Genomic DNA, 18,624 nt, shown 5'->3' on the forward strand with positions numbered 1-18,624 from the left:
AGTTTTCCCAAAGTCCCGGGAAGCCCTGACTCTGTCCCTTCTCCCTGACTGGCTGTTGGGTGGAAATGCCATATATGGTGTTGTTGTGAAGGCCCGGCCAGACTAGCTGGAGCCTTCCCGGTGATGTATGTTGTGGGAACCTCCTGTGGGTGGGACCTGGGTGAATAGAGTGTGTGACGAATATGCATTCTGTGTTGTGGGTGTCTAGTATCTGGTGGTTGACACAATGACTGAGACAACCCTGCCCGAAACCGGTATGAATGTAGCTTGGAGTGTTGAATGGCTCGGTACTTGTCCCAATACACATAACTTGTTGTGAGTGTCTGGAGAGAAGTGAATGGCCTGAATACCTCATGTGCCTGATTGGCTGCCTGCCTGCATGAATGCCCTTAGTCGTGATTGGATTCTTGAGTGTGACCCAGCGGAATGAATGGGAGATCAACAGTATATCTGGGGACCTCTCACTGCTAGGAATCGTGTTCAGAAGCTGAAGTCCACCACGAAGAGTAACTGGATTAACTGACGCTTGACCTTGAAGCCCTGCTGGACGAGAAGAACTGCTTTTGCTCTCCTTCACAATCTGAAAGCTGCTGTGCCTCCAAGGACTGACCCAGAGAGGACCTGGTAAAGCGCCCTCTTCCCAAGCTACGAGGGAACATCGTGCACAGCTGATCTTTGCCAAAGCTCCCTGGTAGACAGACCTTCGACAGGCTGCCGACCCGATACGGGGACTGCTGCGGAACTCCAAGGAGAAGCACTCTGACTGTTTTCCGCCACTGTCGACGACCGTCGTCGCCGACCCGAGCCACCGTGCTCCCGTTTGCCTAAGAACTTCCATTGATCATCGGACGCTCTCGTCTGCATCGTCATCCGCTTGTCTCCCGCTGGAGAAGGCCCGACCGTCGACGCGCCGAGGAGTATCCACCAGTGGATTTCCTGCCACCTAAAGACCACAGAGACGCCGACGACTCGACGCCCTTGCTGGGCCACAGTTCTTCATCATCTCTTTGTGGTCCAGAACGATCGTCACCGAGGTGCCCCGCACGCCTCTTCCTTGCAGGACGCCAACGCTCTGTCATCGACGAGCACCGCTAGGAACGAAGCTGTCACTTCCCTGCCGTAGTTCACCCTGTTCACCGTCGGACGCTTGACGACCCGTGACTCCCGCCTTAAAGGGAGGGCACTCAAGAAGGGCCGTCGATTCCCCGACACCGAATGCCAAGTTCCCCGACACCTCTCGACGATCCGTGGCTCCCGCCTGAAAGGGAGGCACTCAAGAATGATCGGTCGGTGCATCGTCGGAGAACTCTACTCCACCAGGTACATTGGGGGGGTAAAGCAAAAACAAAGAGGAGATGGCTGGAAGGTTTAGACTGAATCTTAACCACTGGCATTGCTCGGGGCAACCCTCCAGACCATCGTTCTTCGCCTGCCAAGCCATTACAGAAGGGGAAAGACCATATGCAAATCAGGCTTGGCCCCACCCCAAAAGGGGAAGTCCAGCCCGAACTGCTAGGTCACATCCCTTCTGCACGAGACCACAAGCATCCCCAAACATGTTTCACCCTTGTTGGGGCTCATCAGTGAGGAGTAGCTTGGGTCTCTAGGCCCAGCAGGCACATTGGGGGGGTAAAACCTTAACGGGAAGAAGTAAGACTATTGAACATTTGGACTGGGCTTGTGCTATATATCTTTATTTATAGGTTGCCCAGGTGGGGGGGGTCTCCACACAGAACTGTGTCTAGGTAACGGGGCCAGCATTCTGCCTATTGTTTCAACCATCTTACGCTCCTGCGTATCTCTATTGCTGGTTTACTCGTTATTGATCTGTGTGACATTTTAACCGTACAGTTGATGCACTTTAATGAGATTTGATAACATTAGTGGTACCACTCTAGACGTGTATATATTTATCATTATTGACTTCCAAGTACAAAGTGCGTTATTGTGATTGTGTACATACCTTTGAATATTAATTATATAAAGACTGTGTTTTCAGTAATACAGTGTGTGGACATTCCTTTGTGGGGGTTCGGGGACTACCAGCCCGCATCACCTCCTGAGAAGCTAGGCCTTGATTGCTCATCCATTGATACCGTAATAGAGAATCTTGGCTGGGGTCTGCTGTGCCTCGCCTCTACCATATAGAGAGCGGAAGTACAGACACCCCCTACCAGTCTTTACAGGGAGTATCTGGGACTAGTCGCCATCAGCGGCAAGCACATGCGTGATAAAGGATTTGTGATACCTAGTGACGGCTACAACTGTGGTTAGACCTTGTTGGCTTTTGATTTGAGACTTGATAATGCATAATCAGGCCATTATAATCTGATTAGGAATGGTAATTTATGCATTGAGGTCCGGTTTGCTGCAAATTTACCAAACACTCTGAATCTTATTATTATGGCTCTATTTGACTCGGTCATAGAACTCAACAGTCAGCGGCAGGTGCTATATGATATGTAATGGATACCTACCAGATCATGTGTTTCCTACGTAAAGACAAACGGGCTATGAAAACATTCCGGGGTGTGTTTTCGTGTGATGACATTCCAAGGGATAAACCTGGTGAGCGGCCCGTCAGCTTTGTGGTGAACACTGATGCCCAGCATCAAGAAGGCACCCACTGGATAGCAATGTTTATAGACAATGGTGCAATAACTGTTTCTGATAGTCTGGGGTACTTCCCAAGCCACCCTATATACGGTGGTGCTCTACTGGCCTATGTTAAACATTTATCACCCATATAACATTATAATAGAACACAGGTGCAACATTCTGAAGATGTGACATGCGGGCAGCATGCTTGTTACTTTGTACCTAAAATGTCTGAGAAACAGTTGTTGCGGGCCATTATACAGCCCTATTCTCTTGATCTCAGACAAAATGATCGGATTGTGACTGATTTTGTGAACAAGATCAAATATCGCCGACCCCCTGTAAATGTATATAGCTTTTGTCAGAAATGTACGCTTGTTACTAAACACTAGCAGTGTGTACATGTCTAAATAAAAAAAACATATTCTACTTTTAAACAATGGCCTCTTTTCTTACTTGTCTAATTTCTAATTAATATTTTAAAATACAAAATGTTGTGATATACATTCTTGAAATAATTAAACGCAAAAATGTTTGGTTGGTATAAATAATCAGTGTATTTTATTACAAGCAGATCCTTTGTTTATACAGTTTGAAGGGCTATACATATAAATGCATTTACATAAACACATATTTTATTACAAACAGCGCCTTTGTTTAATCAATCTGGCTGGTTATACTTATAAAAAACATATATATATATATATATATATATATATATATATATATATATATATATATATATACATTCACTGACAAAAAACGTTGTTAAACGGGACGTTATGGTTATGTTCCCCTAAGAAAAACCTATCAAATTCAGTGCAACAAGTACTTGAAAGGAACATTACATTTACTTTGCACTAATAACAACCTGTCCATTTTATGGTTACAAGTAAAACGAAAAAATGCTACAAATTCGCCAGTTTTTGTAACCTAAGCAACCATAACCCGCGCGACCACTTTGCACTGCTAAGACTAACACCCAGGGCATCAAAGATGACATCACATTACAGTAACATTTTAAAAGAGAGTAAACTTAATTACATAAAATAAGACAAACACACATAAAAAGAAACAAGAAGGCCAGGCCAGGGCTAGAAATTATAACTAATCAAAAAGAATTAAGATAAAGGACATAGGTCAAAGGACATAAAATACAATGAGCACAGCAAACTTACATAGCAGGTTCCTTAGGCACACAAGAGATATCGAAACACGTGGTATATATAATAACAGAGGGCATAATGCCCAATTGTCAGACATACAATAACCAACCTCCCAGCCAGGTCAAATAAGAAAACATAGTGGCCATTAGCATCTTTACTTCTAGGCTAGGTATCTAGATCCGTCAGCAATTTGGCCTGCTCTTCAAATTTTCGCAGGCGTTCATTAACCACCTTCCAAATCTGGGAAATGGCAATGACCAAACTAGTATTCATCCCAGAGAGGCACCTCAGCCAGAAGATTTCACTTTCACTATATACCTGATCATATTCAAATTTGGCAAAATATTTGTCATAGGTCGATCTCATCATCGGACAGCAGGTGAGTACATGCCTAGCAGTTTCCACCACTGTATCATCTAGACAGAGGGCCTCATCACGAGTCTGGCAGTAACCCTTAAATGCGGCGGTAGCGCTATTACCGCCGCATTTAAGGGTCCACCAGATCATGGCTTTGGCAGATTTCCCCCCAGCTCTGAGCTGGGGCGAAATTCACCGAAATTTCGCGCTCTTACCGCCGGCGGGAAATCCGCCGGCGGTAAGAGAGCAAAAATTCCCCATTAAGCCCAATGGGGAATGGGGAATTCCCGAATGGGCTCAGTGGGGAATGGGCAATACCCGTTCTGCGGAACCCGTGATCCAGCGCTATTAGCGCAGGGGGTTCGGCGGTAGGGCGAGGCCCAGAGTCTGCAATTCCTTCTCTCAAATGGAACACCAGACCAGGCTCCCCGTACCACTAATACATTCAAGCAGTTAAGTTTAATATCCAGAAATATTCTACGATTGGCCTGAGACAGCATCAATTTCAGATAGTTTTGAGGCTTTTTATATGAGAAAGGCATCTTGGCAAACGTAGACAGAGAACTCATAGTAGCTACCTTATCGTGGCTGGCAACCCAGTCTCACTTCTCTATCGATCCTTGAGAGATTTTAACACAGCCCCTTCCCCATATTCCCATTTGGGAGACCATCCAATTCTATCAAAGAGTTGATAATTTAACTCCTGGAATGTGTTCAGGGAATCCGTTTTACCCCCTCCAAACCTACCCGAAGGATATACAACAGGGTTTCAAGGCGGGCATATTTGATTTTTACATAGAGCTTAGCTCTATTATGCTCTATCTGTGCAGAAAGGGAGTTAAATCCTGCTGCAATGACTTACAATACTAACCCTATTGGTACTCACAGAATTGTGAAATGTACATTGTGTAATATATATTGCTTCATGTACACCTAACACATTTTCTTTTCCGTAAGAGAACATATTGGAAAGGAAAGCAAGGCAGCACAAGCGACACCCCTTCCACAACAGTATACGGGCATAGGAAAGGAACGAAACTCTGTAAATAGCTAAATGGGCAGCCTGGAAGCCAAAATGGAAGAATTGATGTACTATTGTGCTGCCTTAAAAGATTGCGTACGAGGGTATATTATGGACTAAATAAAACAGCACTGCCAGACCTGCACATGTACCCCTTCCCCATGTCACAGCCCGCCATCCCCACAAAATCCGTGGGATGGGAGATGGTATGGTGATACCTCAATCTCTTCGTCCCCTCCCCTCACAACCAACTTGTGGAAATCCCCACAATAAGTATCCACTACTGCTAACCCTTCCCTTTCCTAATGGTGTGTATGAATGTGTGGAAGTAAACATTGATATTTAAATTGTTGCTGAGTGTAAATGTGGTATTGTTTGTTTTTTGAAATGCTGTTATGACTCTGCAGCTCACAGTCCTCGTAGGAATGACCGCAATTCCTGGCCTATCTGCAATTACAATCAAGGCATCCGTACCACGCCAGCACAATCCTCATGTCTGCATGTTGTTGCACCACCTATAATTACATGTGGGAGCGGACGTTTGTTTGTTGTGCAAGTAGACACATGTGTATGTGTTCCTGTGTGTCCTGGTAACACCGCCACTGTGCAGCATATGCAAACAAACTTTATTTAGCTTGAGGCGCCCACCCACGTCCTACAGGTAGCTATACAGATAAACATCCCACCTGCTATACCCTGTAAACAACCAGTGTCTTCCAAAATGGTCGCACATGTGTGTCGCACTATTATTCAGTAGACAAGTGGCAACTGTGTGCATTGGACACTTATGCTCATGCGCACAATGTATTCCGCCCAAATCAGCGGTCCCAAGGGAGAACAGTCGCAATGTCACAAGGCGCCCGCACCCACACTACGCCTGGGCCCTTATTTCGGGGGCCGATTCGGACCCTCGAACAGCGGAAAAGCACAGTGTTGTGCAATGTACAGAGTGTGTTTCAGAAAGTACACACTTGCAAACACACCAGAATGTGCCGTTGTACACTTCACAGGTTTTTTCCCCCCCCGTACTCCACTTACTACAAATTTTCAAACATTATTGCCCAAAAGCAGCACTGAACGCATGCTACCAACTTCAAACGAGTACATACAGTTCTTGTGGGTCATTAGAAGGTTGGCGGTAAGGGCTTAACGGCGCCGGTAAAGGTGCGGTGCCGTTAACCCTTTACCGCTGCATTACGAGGTCCTTTCGCAGGTCCCGCTAAAGGACCAGCATGCTAACGACAGGCCTGTTATTAACGGGCCCGTTGTTAGCATGGTCCCCATTCCCATTGAGCCCTATGGGTGCTCGAATGGGAATGGGGATGGGTTCCCTGAATGGGGAAATACTTGGTCCTCCAAGGTTGGAATGGCCTGGTAATTCCCCATTCAGGGAACCCGGACATGGTATGCGGTAAGGGGGTAGCCATGGCACTAATAGCACCATGGCTACCTCCAACCTCGTAATGACCCCCATGTATACAAACAGGATGCCTGCCCCTTACCTTTCACAGTTCCACCATAGCCATCTGCACTTCTAAGTACAAAGAGACTTCTGCCACAGTATTTGCATACACACCACAACCACAAACCTTATTGAGCAATGTCTTTTGCTCCACAGTTCCATTTCCATGGTTCCCATCCTGAAAATGTCCGGATGTGGCACGTGTAATCCTGAAACTACCACGGAATCCGCTGAGTTTTCGTGCTATGAAGGAAGGGGGGTGCGTCGGGGAAAGTGTAATGCAGGGTAGGGGAATGGGTCTTTAGTGGTCCCTCTGAAAATAATTTTTTTACATGTTTTTTTTGTTACGTGTTTGTCAACAGCCTTTTTGTTTTTTTCTTTGTATAACTTTCTGTTTGCTTCTCCTCCTTCCATTTTTACTGAATTATAGTCAACGCTTCGTGCACAGTGTAAAAGAAAATGGTATTGCCAATGGCGTTCAAAGAATGCCATTTGCCTTGCAGCACTGTATATATTGCAACTGCATGCTCTCATAGTGCGTGGAGAACATCCCATCAGTGGACATAAATGCAGACATGCTTCTGTTTATAAGACACCTTCCGAGCTCTGGCTGGGGACAAATTACACTGGCACGGTCCCATGCTCCTCACGGTGAAATGGTTGAGAAAACGACCTTGGCAGTGGTAAAAATCCACATCACTGCATTCATCAACTTCTTCAGGTGACGGAGCAAACGTCCACACGACATGTAACCCAAATGTAAACTTCCATAATGCACCACCACAACTTCAACAGTAACAATAGAGGCCACATATCTGCAAAGGCGAACCATCCCGCCGAAACTGCACGCATAGACTGGCCCACAAAGCTTCCACTCCTTCCAACTCGAAATTAGCAGCAACGCCTCTTTGCACGGCATACCTGTGCAGATCTTGCACAAATGTATCACCTACGATCCGCACTGTGCGCCTGTCCATCTCTACCAACCTCATTACACAGAGTATAGGAAAAAGTAGTACCGCCCCTTCCTGTGAACCACACCCTTCACACGTGATTCCATAATCCCCACAATTCCATTTGCATGCCCACCATGGAAAGAATGGCTGGATGTGGCACATGCGCATACCCAGCTACAGTGAGGGCTACACCCCAGTAAAGCAGACACAGCCCTTCTCCCCTCTGCACTGTTATTCTTCCAGCAGTCCCTTATTGAGTACTGTGAAATATTCACGCATGCATGCAGCAATCAAAGGCAAGAATTCTGCATTCATCACTATCATTTCTGTACAGCACTGCACATTTACCATTCAACACTCTGAGTACACGTTGCGTGTTCTCCCAAAACACATTCGGTACAAAGGTCTGCAAAATAATCCACGATTCCAGCATCCAAAATCATCCAGAGAGGCACCCGTCATGCCTTTGACAATGCACACAAGAGTCTACTGCTTGTCCACACCCAGCACAACATAATGTAGACATGCATGTGAACATGTGGCCAGAAGCCACAATCCACAAACATAACTTAGGCAGCAGCACTTGTACCCACATTCCACAAACATACAACTGCCTCCATCACCCCTACCCACTTCCATTCACAAAGTATTATGTCCGGGCAATCAAACCACACAATCTTCACAACATTGGGCCTTCTCCCAGGAAGCTACACAAACCAGAATATCTGAGCACATACAAGATTCACTTAATCCGTACCCTCTTCTATATAGACAGTGTTCCAACACTGCACCCAGTGGGCACACTGCAAGACCTTTCACTGCACAATCTCCAGCCATACACCGAATACCGTAGTATGTTCGCACAATGACCACACCCATAGAACCAACAATATGTGCATGTCAGCGCACTTCTGGTGCACTATCAAGAGTAAAATGTTCTCTTCATCAAGGTGTCCACCCTCGGAGAGATGCAGTCAAAACTGCATGGCTGCAGTGGGTGTGGTGAAGGCCTTGGCTTTTGGGTGCATGCCGTACGGCCTACGGCCTTTGGCTATGCACCCAATAGTCTAGGCCTTGGCCACGCCCACCGCAACATAATCCAGCCATGCATGGCAACATGGCTCCAACTACCACAATCCACACATGTACCACAGCCACTGGCACGCCTACCCAACCTTCACACTGTTATACAGCTATGCATAGAAAGATGCACCGTTTCGCAGAATCTACAAACTTAACACAGCCTCTGGCACCCCTACCCACTTTCATTTACATACAATGGTGTTACTGCCAACTGAACCAACCAACACTATATGCATGTCAGCTGACTTCTGTTAGCAAGTCTAACATGTGCTCGACAACCATTGTGTAAAGGTGAGCACCCTCTGACAGATGCAGTCTAAACAGCATTGCTCCGGTGGGTGTGGGCTAGGCCTAGACTAATGGGTGCATGGCCTACGGCCTTTGGCCAGACACCCAGTAGTCTAGGCCTTGCGCACACCCACCACAATGTAGTGCAGCCATACACGACAACATGTGCACAAGCACCACACTCCACACACATACCACAGCCACCACCACTGCTACCCAACCGCTGCACCATAATACAACTATGCATGGAAACATGCAACAGTTAGCAGAATCTACAAACATACCACAGCCTCCGGCACTGATACCCACTTTCATTCACATAGTATGGTGTTACTGCCAACCAAACCAAAACATTTTTTGCAAAACTGTCCCTGCTCCCAGCACTCTATTCAGTACACAAAAGCAACAGCTCATAGTGCAGTACAGTAGTCAGCACTCCGCGCAATGAACACTACACAATCCTCTGTGCTATGCAGTTTGCCCTTATCCACTTCTATGCACACACTACTTAACTATTGCACCCACTTCACACACTGCAGTATTCATGCACAACTTCAACCATATCCTCTTTTGTACTGACAGTATTCCAACACTGTACTCAGTGCACACACTGCAGAACTGTTCACTCCATTAGCTGCAGCCATTAAGTAAGTAGTGTAGGATGCGCTAATAAAATATTTTTTACCTGAGCTGTAAGGCCCAGTTAACACGCAAGAAAAAGTGTGTTGAAACTGAGTGTCCATTTTACGCGATGTTTCCTTTTCTGTAGCCGTAGGGTAATGTTTTGTAGTCGTTTGTGAGCACCCGTTTATCAAACACCACCCTCAAAGTCTTCTGCAGTGTCTGGGTACTAATTTCCAAGTGATTTTTCCATGCACTATGGATGGCTGCTGCACCACAATAGTCTGGGTAGTCTTTTTTAACGTGTTCCCATGCACTAACTCTTTCAAACTGTCAACATTGATCTTCATGCTGTTGCTGACATTCAAAGTGATGCCTTTTACTTTCATACAGACCTCCCCTGTGGATGTCCGATACAAATTTGTTTTGGGCCCTGCAGAAACAAACTCTATAATGTGCTCACATAATTCGCTCGTTAGATTACCCAAATAATCACCCAGGGTACTCCTGCCCAGAGGACACTAACAAAAATTACTGAATCGGTGTTGTGGTACAAACGCCGCTCCTGGAGAGCATCCATGATGATATACAGTTCCAGGCGGCCATGAGCTGTTGTGAAACATGCAATAAATATATTTATATTGTTGAAACACATTGGGTACTCCTCAGTGTACTTCCAAGGGAAGCCGTTTCCTCGTCTATAAACTGCAGGCTTGAAATGTCATAGCCGGCGTCAAAAAGATAGGCTGTCAGTGTGTCAGGATCAGTTATAATGGTTGTGTTTGGTAAATTTGTTCTCTGAGCAAACTTACCCCATAAGGAATTTAAACACAGTTTAGCTAGTTGCCGTCTGGAGGGGTTATTCTCAATGAATTCTGGTCTTAAACGGATACCTGATGTGAGTAATACTCATCTATGTACTTCTGTCGGGAAGCGGGGTCGTCGCAACCCTTGGGGTATCCTGAAGATTCCTGTTTAATTTGCAGGAACATACAAATGTATTCACAGAAGAGCTGTTGATGTTATCAAAGTGCCATATTTCATGAATCTTGCCCACATGATACCCTTTTGCAAGGCCACTTCTGACTCAATGGTTTATCAGGTACCCGTAATCGAGCGTTCCTCATCGCTGTGTGTGCATTTTGAAGTCTGTCTTGACTCTGCAAACTGCATACATAAAGGAAACATGAGTTTACCAGAAATCGTCTGAGGGAGCACTGGGAAATAAAGCTTCTTAGGGTTTTTTTAATGGTTGACAAAGGGATAGAGACTGGTAAAGTCGTAGTAGTGTATCTTCTCACCAGGGGCTGTTTTGTGATGGAGCTTGATGGCATTAGTCCTACCTCCAAAAAGAGTGTGACGCAGTGCTAGGGTTTCTGGTAAATTCTTCTCTTTAAGAAAAATCTTTGTCAGTATTGTTTTTCAACATTTCTGACCATTCATGCTCCCAAAGCTTAATACCGTGCACGCCCCGGGTCTCAAGAAAACTCTTTTTTAAAAGCTTTCTTCTGAATAGATGATCATAAGTACACACGGTCAAATTGTTATAGTCATCTTTCTTATAGCACTGTGGACAACCACAATAAAAACACCTGTTAAATTCACAGGCATGCTGCTCGCCGTTTAAAGAAACATAGCCGTCTAGAAAATAGGGGCCGATCTTTTTCTTGCCGCCCCTCAGGGCATGCTGTATAGGGCTCTTGACCTGCCCAGACATATACATTAACCACTGGATGGAGGGTTTGGAGAAACGTTTTTGTTTACCGTAGTACATGGCTGGGGGTATGTGGGCGATTGTTTCAGACTTTAGGAACCGCTGTTTGTATATATGCGTACACATGCTAGCCAGGGTGATAAATGTAAAGAGATCGACGTAGGTAACACATTTTATCATCATCCCAGGGTTGTCAAGGTCCTCCATAGTGTGCACCTTTCGGGTTTGGTCAATAATACCGTCTCAAAAACTGTAACAGGTGGTTCTCAAAATATTGACATCTTCACAACAATAGGTTTTTAGCTCTCGCTTAAAATAAAAAACCTGTGTTCGGGCCTCAGTATACCATTTAAGAACTGCTTCCTTGTCAGCAAGCATCATGAATTCTGAACCATGACACTCAACCGGGGGGATGGATCCCACATAATTTTGATTCTGTACCGTGTTAAAGAAATGTGGGAAATAACCTTTGGACCCCGGGAAACCAAAAGCCTTAGGCAGCTTGATTAACTTCATGGGTAGAAAATTCAAACTGTCGATAAAGCAAATTTTAAGGACTGGTACCGCAAGGAGCTTCAGCTTTGCACCCTGAGTTATCAGTTTGACGGTGACTCTCTCTTTAATCAGTTGCTGTATTATGAAGAAGCCATCACAGCCCTAACTGTTGTGAGCCAAAAAGCTATACCCCCGAAATGTATTAGCCAGAAATGTTGTGATAAAACGGCTGATGCAATCAGCACCATCGAACTCCCAACTGTCTTCACGAGTGAGATGTTTGGAAGAGATATAGTTGGGGATGTGTATACCTGTCTCCTGTATTCACTCCATGTAAAAGATTATGGGCCTCATCACGAGTTGGGCGGTAACGCCGGTGCTATTACCGCCGGTACTATTAGCACTACCACCAAACCCCCAGCACTATAAGCGCCGGATCACGGGTTTGGTGGAACGGTTAGTGCCAATTCCCCATTGGGCCCAATGGGGAAAATTTGTGCTATTATTGCCGGCAGATTTCCCCCAGCTGAGAGCTGGGTGAAATCTGCCAAGGCCATGATCTGGCAGACCCTTAAATGCGGCGGTAATAGTGTTACCGCCGCATTTAAGGGTTACCGCCAGACTCGTGATGAGGCCCTATTTATTTCTCAATCTTGGCTACATCTTTTGGGTGTGTCATATTAAACTGGTATTCATCCAAGGAGACCACTTCCACATCACATCGGGGACAGATCCTCCCCTTACAGTTATGTTTGACCTTTATAAAGCGGCCACAGGACCTGCAGTCTGTTTTAAGATGACATTTGGCTATACCTTGAGATGCTTTTTCAATGTGTTTTTGAAAACATTCTTTGGACTGCGCAAATGTTTTACACTTGGGACATTTAATTTAAAGACTGATTCACTGATCACCATGCATCCATCTCTCTGACACATACTGCAGTGTAAGTGGCATCTGTGAGCCGCCTTATTGCTCTATATGTGATAACAATGAGGGCATACATTTTGAACCCCTAGGAAACCCTGACGATTTAAGATCCTCTAATAGTGCTGATCGTGGTGTAAAATATGTATAGTGTTCTTATGAATCTTGTCACCGGTCGGGAAGTATTTCTAAATCCTGTCCTCATTATACAGAATTTTAATAGGTATGCCGAAGTGGTCTTCAAATAAACACAGCTCATTAAAGTCAACCACAATATCAGGGGGTATAACCAGAACGTTGTGAACCTCCATAGCCCTGGTCTGTATGTATCCGTCAGTAACTGTTCTAGGCTCCAGCAGCCCTATGATGCTTGCAGCCATACATATGTTCAAGGACCCATAGTTAAAATCCAAGAGCCCGCGTTTCTTCTTGGACACAACCATGCTGTAAAGGGTTTTCTTCAGGGGTCTGTACACACCACCCTCTCTACACCAGACAACCACAGACACTAGTCTCAACGGTTCTGTTACGGTGAGTTCTGCCTTACTTTGTAGCAGTTTTCCTATGTTTTCTAGAAACTGCAAAAGATCAAAGGTCTGCCAAAACCAACGCCTGGTGAAAAGAGGCCTGTTTAAAACCACACTGTCTAAGCGTATGTGGACGAAATCGTTAGGCCCGACCGTTTCAAGAATCTGGGAGACGAGCCTTTCAATCTCCTCGATTATCATTAATAACCCTTGACTTGTTGATCTTATATGATGTAAATTTACAAAGCGGAACACTACATAGTATTCAACACTTCGAAACTTTGGTAGATCTCTCTGGTATGTGCCCATACTCTGCAGAAAAACGGTGTACATTTCGGCCTGCAGTGGTGTGTTTTGGGGTTGGGCCTCTAAATCTTTAAGTGAGCGCTGCATGATAATATTTTTGCTTTTCTCAAGCGTTTCCGAAACATTTTCCAGTGCCTGGGGGTTCGATTAAACATTGTGCTGATAAATATTTTACAGGTATGCATGGTTTTTTAATAGGGTGTGAGGGTGTTCGTGCATCTTTCAAAACTACCAGCGGTGTCTTAGGCTCTGCCCTTAAGTAGGAATCATCTGTACCCAGCCGGGGTCTACCCTGATCTTAAAGGCTCTGGGGGGTCTGCAAAATCAGGACTGGGCTGTATATGCTTTTTTATCAGCTGTTTCTTTTTTTCTTTTTTTTAAGAATTGTTTTTTTTTATTTTTTATAATTTTTTTAGCTGGGGTGTTCACCCTGTTTTTAAATTTAAAGTTTTACCAAGCCGGTGTCTCAAGCTACAATCCTGGCATCATAATCTATAGTTGTTACGCAGCCCTAATAAATGCTTCTCCTTTCTCTGTTTTTTCAAACCTGGGAGTCAAAATAACTGTTTAACAACACTATCCCTTTTAAATTCTCGGATATGTACACAACTGTTCGGGGTTTTGAGATTCATAGGCTTTGGGAAATTTAAGGGCTGTACATAATGCTTTGTACAATAAATGGCGGTTGTACAGCGCTGTTTGTTTACAGCGTTGGGACCCCGGTAAGAAAGATCAATGGGTTTCGGGACATAGCCTGATCCACAGATAACAGAGGCGTATACGAAATCTTGAGACTCTATTTTTAAGGGTGAGTCTGAAATAACTATTACCTCCTCTTTTATGGGTGAATACGTAATTATTATAATAGGGTCAGAATCTAGGAAGCCACTGGTGCTCGGGTGACCCCCACAGGCGTTCTATATCATCAGAATTAGTAACATCTATCTCATGGTTGGGGCTCGTTGGTGAGAACGCAAGGGGTGGGGTGATCTCTCCACAACCGGGGAACCACGGTCGGGGGCTTCCCGAGACTCCGGCTAAAAGGGTTTCAGAGCTCACTACCGGGAGCCCCGGGCCCTGGGTGATGACACCTCCTGAGCTGTGTCTCTTGGGTAGGTTTAACATTCACAGGGACTACATAGCAGGCGTGGTGTGCACGGGTATGCAAGGTTCAACAGGCTGGGGTATATGGTTGTTGGGAACAATTAGACATTGCTGGTTAGAGGCACACATCCCTTGTTAAGCGATAAGCGCCACCTTTTATTTAAAGGGTCTGTACAGCCCCGTTTCACACACAATCAAGAGTGTTGGCTTTGTACAATGGTTGTGTATGCAGCTGACCTGCAGATGTCGGGGTGGGCGAGGGTGGGATCGCCAAGGTTGTTTGCTCTAGAACTTCTTCTGACGACGCAACACAAAACCCTAAAATTAAACAAAAGAAAAGAAAGTTTGAGCATTGTATTACAGAAAAAACAGGCCAAGCAATACTTTACAATGAAATGCTAGGGTAAACCTAGGGGTTTACAAAATCACATTAAAATATTAAAGGACCTAGTTGGTAAAAATAGTCCAAGCAATACTCTATAATGACATGAGCAGACGAGTATAGGGTTTTAAAAAAAGACACACTGAAATATTAACAGACAGCGCTGTGGAAAAAGGTCTTTTTCGTTGTTTCCGCTTTAACAACGGGACATCCTATGAGGTTGGTCCTCCAGCGTGTGCATCTGACGGGGCATCCGATGAGGCTGGTCCTCCAGCGTGTGCATCTGACGGGGCATCCTATGAGGCTGGTCCTCCAGCGTGTGCATCTGACGGGGCATCCGATGAGGTTGGTCCTCCAGCGTGTGCATCCTATGAGGTTGGTCCTCCAGCGTGTGCATCTGACGGGGCATCCGATGAGGCTGGTCCTCCAGCGTGTGCATCTGACGGGGCATCCGATGAGGCTGGTCCTCCAGCGTGTGCATCTGACGGGGCATCCGATGAGGTTGGTCCTACAGCGTGTGCATCTGACGGGGCATCCGAGGACATTGATCCTTCAACGTGTGGATCTGAAATAAAGTCACAGAAAACTTTTACCAACATGCTCTACATCGAGCATCCACACGGCCCCCATATGCTTCAAATGCATAACACTATTTTACACAAAAGACTCAAATCTTGGAAAACAACTGTTACCAAATAAAAAACATACAGGCTTTACAGAGATGAACCTTTAACTAACATAGCTAGAGTGACAGCGGTCATTACCTGCTACAATGATTGATGCCTCTCTCCCAGCCTCAGAAGACACCGCATCAAGCTGTTGAGTATGAGCGTCATCTGGCCTGTCCCTGCAACAAAAAAAAGAAACAGCACACATTACTGTAAAAGTAAATCTAATTACACATATTAATACACACCAAAAGTCTCAACATTAATCCCAATTTCGTTCAAGACGTCAGTCAGGGTTTCGGAATCTAGACAGACTGCCTCCAAACGGGCGATCCATGTAGCATTATCCCCGGCTAGAAACATATAAACAAGCACAAGCCTCTGGCCTCACATACTGCAAATGACCAAACCCAGTGGCACCAGACACATGAGCGCACAAGAGACACAACATGCCATGCTTGGGGCCCTTATTCATTGGGGACCATTGGGGGCTGATTGTGGGGTTACTGCACTATGCAGCTAATAGTTTTGACCGGCGTTTCTGAATAAAATTTGATAGTGTACATTTTAAAGAATGTTTATCAAAAACAACCCCCTGGGGGCCTGTTCAAAGAGTGTCACAAAAGGCATGGATTACACTATGGATCTGGGGCCCCTGGGGTCATTTTGATGAGTTACTTCACTATGAGGCTTATAGTTTTGACCAGTGTTGCTGAATATTCATTAAAATGGACACTAACACATTTTATCAAAAGCATCCTATTTGGGGTGCGGTTCAAGCCGTGTCACAAGAGGCTTGCATAGATTATTGCTGCTGGGCCCCCTTATGTGCAGGGGCCCTACCCATGGGTGGTGCGACATCACCCTGCAGAGCCCCTTATTTGGTGGGGTGGCCCGCACCCTGTGGTGCGGCACCCCCTCGTTGATTGGGCCAGCAGGGGTGAAACGTGAAGACCCAGCCCTGTCACGGTGCAACCTCCAACCCCAGCCATGAAAATAAAGAGGGCTGGCTCAGCCCGCCTCTAGGCGCACCATCTATGCACATCAAAGCAAACACGGTGTTGCCGCCTTTGCTTAAATGCGCCTGCAAGGATTTTTTTGTAACACGAATATGGGGAGCTGGCAATTAGATGGCTCAGCCCCCCGCATCCGTTTTACGAGGCTTGCAGTCGCATTAAAACAAACGCGGCGCGGTATTACCGCGTTCGCTTTAATGCGGCTGCAAGCTTTCTTTTTTTGGGGTAAAACGAATGCAGGGAGCTGGGTTGTCTAATTACTAGCTCCCTGCGCCAGTCACACTGGGGACAACAAGAGCCTTTAGCAGGCTGCATATGGAAAGGGCGGGGAGGCCGTTCATGCAATGGACATCTCCGCCCTTTCAATGGCAGGTCGTTAACGGTTCTTATTGCCCGCTACATGCCGGCGATGCACAGCGGGCTGCAAGAGCCCTTAAGAACATGTCATTGGAAAGGGCGGGGAGGCCGTTCATGCGCTCGACATCTACGCCCTTTCAATGGCAGGTCGTTAACGGTTCTTATTGCCCGCTACATGCCGGCGGCGCACAGCGGGCTGCAAGAGCCCTTAAGAACATGTCATTGGAAAGGGCGGGGATGCCGTTCATGCACTGGACATCTCCGCCCTTTCAATGGCAGGTCGTTAACGGTTCTTATTGCCTGCTACATGCCGGCGGCGCACAGCGGGCTGTATGAGCCCTTAAGAACATGTCATTGGAAAGGGCGGGGATGCCGTTCATGCACTGGACATCTCCGCCCTTTCAATGGCAGGTCGTTAACGGTTCTTATTGCCCGCTACATGCCGGCGGCGCACAGCGGGCTGCAAGAGCCCTTAAGAACATGTCATTGGAAAGGGCGGGGATGCCGTTCATGCCCTGGACATCTCCGCCCTTTCAATGGCAGGTCGTTAACGGTTCTTATTGCCCGCTACATGCCGGCGGCGCACAGCGGGCTGTAAGAGCCCTTAAGAACATGTCATTGGAAAGGGCGGGGAGGCCGTTCATGCACTGGACATCTCCGCCCTTTCAGTGGCAGGTCGTTAACGGTACTTATTGCCCGCTACATGCCGGCGGCGCACAGCAGCCTGTAAGAGCCCTTAAGAAAATGTCATTGGAAAGGGCGGGGAGGCCGTTCATGCACTGGACATCTCCGCCCTTTCAGTGGCAGGTCGTTAACGGTTCTTATTGCCCGCTACATGCCGGCGGCGCACAGCGGGCTGCAAGAGCCCTTAAGAACATGTCATTGGAAAGGGCGGGGATGCCGTTCATGCACTGGACATCTCCGCCCTTTCAATGGCAGGTCGTTAACGGTTCTTATTGCCCGCTACATTCCGGCGGCGCACAGCGGGCTGTAAGAGCCGTTAAGAACATGTCATTGGAAAGGGCGGGGATGCCGTTCATGCACTGGACATCTCTGCCCTTTCAATGGCAGGCTGTTAACGGTTCTTATTGCCCGCTACATGCCGGCGGCGCACAGCGGGCTGTAAGAGCCCTTAAGAACATGTCATTGGAAAGAGCGGGGATGCCCCGCGTTTCCTTTTTATTGAGAGACCACATTTAGTTTATTGTTCAGGGCCATTATGTGATTAGAATTATTGGCCCCTGTGATCACCACACCAAGGTAAGTATATTGGGGAACAACTTCCAACACCACTGAACGGATATGCCATTTCCATGAGTGTTTGGTCTGTCCGTTCTTGTTTCGTTTTAGTGGGTTACACACCATCACCTTTGTTGTATTCAAATTAATTGTTAAAAGATTTCTTTCAACATATGAGGAGAGGGCATCTAAATATCTGAAATAAAAAATGTAAAAAGTGAGGCTGCTAGTATGCACCCTTGCCTCAATCCACAGAAGGTTTTAATGACTGAGGACAGTGTTCCTTTGGTATCAAGTCGCACTTGGAAATTAGTATTCGTGTGCAAGGCCTCAATGAGG

General features: G+C 46.2%; 1 long non-coding RNA gene across 1 annotated transcript in view; it reads right to left on the reverse strand.

Moving 5' to 3' along the window:
- Nucleotides 1-3,353: 3,353 nt before the first annotated feature.
- The window catches only part of LOC138498525 (uncharacterized), a 138,707-nt gene continuing 123,436 nt past the window's right edge, over nt 3,354-18,624 (reverse strand). Inside the window, exons 2-3 of the long non-coding RNA XR_011278730.1 lie at nt 15,770-15,852; nt 3,354-15,570 (exon numbers count right to left, since the gene is read on the reverse strand). This is a non-coding gene — a long non-coding RNA (uncharacterized lncRNA). The remainder of the gene's footprint in view (nt 15,571-15,769; nt 15,853-18,624) is intronic.

The sequence above is a fragment of the Ambystoma mexicanum genome, chromosome 5q (assembly GCF_040938575.1).
Source record: "Ambystoma mexicanum isolate Mex_15411 chromosome 5q, UKY_AmexF1_1, whole genome shotgun sequence".
Lineage (NCBI taxonomy): Eukaryota > Metazoa > Chordata > Amphibia > Caudata > Ambystomatidae > Ambystoma > Ambystoma mexicanum.